The 2500-nt window shown below is 36.6% G+C and overlaps 1 protein-coding gene across 5 annotated transcripts in view; it reads right to left on the minus strand.

Moving 5' to 3' along the window:
- Positions 1-2500, minus strand: part of LOC108414409 (serine/threonine-protein kinase PAK 3) — a 77092-nt gene that overhangs the window by 42832 nt on the left and 31760 nt on the right. The gene's annotated exons all lie outside the window — the stretch shown is intronic.

Below are 2500 nucleotides of genomic sequence, written 5' to 3' on the forward strand. Positions count from 1 at the left end.
TCACAATACCTACATTTAGAGTCAGTTATTCATTCAGCCTAATGAGAAACTGTAGAACGGACTCGGTTTATATCACAATACCTACATTTAGAGTCGTTATTCATTCAGCCTAATGAGAAACTGTAGAACGGACTCGGTTTATATCACAATACCTACATTTAGAGTCGTTATTCATTCAGTCTAATGAGAAACTGTAGAACGGACTCGGTTTATATCACAATACCTACATTTAGAGTCGGTTATTCATTCAGCCTAATGAGAAACTGTAGAACGGACTCGGTTTATATCACAATACCTACATTTAGAGTCGGTTATTCATTCAGTCTAATGAGAAACTGTAGAACGGACTCGGTTTATATCACAATACCTACATTTAGAGCCGGTTATTCATTCAGCCTAATGAGAAACTGTAGAACGGACTCGGTTTATATCACAATACCTACATTTAGAGTCGGTTATTCATTCAGCCTAATGAGAAACTGTAGAACGGACTCGGTTTATATCACAATACCTACATTTAGAGTCGGTTATTCATTCAGTCTAATGAGAAACTGTAGAACGGACTCGGTTTATATCACAATACCTACATTTAGAGCCGGTTATTCATTCAGTCTAATGAGAAACTGTAGAACGGACTCGGTTTATATCACAATACCTACATTTAGAGTCGGTTATTCATTCAGCCTAATGAGAAACTGTAGAACGGACTCGGTTTATATCACAATACCTACATTTAGAGTCGGTTATTCATTCAGTCTAATGAGAAACTGTAGAACGGACTCGGTTTATATCACAATACCTACATTTAGAGTCGGTTATTCATTCAGCCTAATGAGAAACTGTAGAACGGACTCGGTTTATATCACAATACCTACATTTAGAGTCGGTTATTCATTCAGCCTAATGAGAAACTGTAGAACGGACTCGGTTTATATCACAATACCTAAATTTAGAGTCGGTTATTCATTCAGCCTAATGAGAAACTGTAGAACGGACTCGGTTTATATCACAATACCTACATTTAGAGTCGGTTATTCATTCAGCCTAATGAGAAACTGTAGAACGGACTCGGTTTATATCACAATACCTATATTTAGAGTCGGTTATTCATTCAGCCTAATGAGAAACTGTAGAACGGACTCGGTTTATATCACAATACCTACATTTAGAGCCGGTTATTCATTCAGTCTAATGAGAAACTGTAGAACGGACTCGGTTTATATCACAATACCTACATTTAGAGTCGGTTATTCATTCAGCCTAATGAGAAACTGTAGAACGGACTCGGTTTATATCACAATACCTACATTTAGAGTCGGTTATTCATTCAGTCTAATGAGAAACTGTAGAACGGACTCGGTTTATATCACAATACCTACATTTAGAGTCGGTTATTCATTCAGTCTAATGAGAAACTGTAGAACGGACTCGGTTTATAATACAATACCTACATTTAGAGCCGGTTATTCATTCAGTCTAATGAGAAACTGTAGAACGGACTCGGTTTATATCACAATACCTACATTTAGAGTCGGTTATTCATTCAGTCTAATGAGAAACTGTAGAACAGACTCGGTTTATATCACAATACCTACATTTAGAGCCGGTTATTCATTCAGCCTAATGAGAAACTGTAGAACGGACTCAGTTTATATCACAATACCTACATTTAGAGTCAGTTATTCATTCAGTCTAATGAGAAACTGTAGAACGGACTCGGTTTATATCACAATACCTACATTTAGAGCCGGTTATTCATTCAGCCTAATGAGAAACTGTAGAACGGACTCAGTTTATATCACAATACCTACATTTAGAGTCGGTTATTCATTCAGTCTAATGAGAAACTGTAGAACGGACTCGGTTTATATCACAATACCTACATTTAGAGTCGGTTATTCATTCAGTCTAATGAGAAACTGTAGAACGGACTCGGTTTATAATACAATACCTACATTTAGAGCCGGTTATTCATTCAGTCTAATGAGAAACTGTAGAACGGACTCGGTTTATATCACAATACCTACATTTAGAGTCGGTTATTCATTCAGTCTAATGAGAAACTGTAGAACAGACTCGGTTTATATCACAATACCTACATTTAGAGTCGGTTATTCATTCAGTCTAATGAGAAACTGTAGAACGGACTCGGTTTATATCACAATACCTACATTTAGAGCCGGTTATTCATTCAGCCTAATGAGAAACTGTAGAACAGACTCGGTTTATATCACAATACCTACATTTAGAGTCGGTTATTCATTCAGTCTAATGAGAAACTGTAGAACGGACTCGGTTTATAATACAATACCTACATTTAGAGCCGGTTATTCATTCAGCCTAATGAGAAACTGTAGAACGGACTCGGTTTATATCACAATACCTACATTTAGAGCCGGTTATTCATTCAGCCTAATGAGAAACTGTAGAACGGACTCGGTTTATATCACAATACCTACATTTAGAGTCGGTTATTCATTCAGTCTAATGAGAAACTGTA

This window comes from Pygocentrus nattereri, chromosome 23 (genome assembly GCF_015220715.1).
Source record: "Pygocentrus nattereri isolate fPygNat1 chromosome 23, fPygNat1.pri, whole genome shotgun sequence".
Classification (NCBI taxonomy): domain Eukaryota; kingdom Metazoa; phylum Chordata; class Actinopteri; order Characiformes; family Serrasalmidae; genus Pygocentrus; species Pygocentrus nattereri.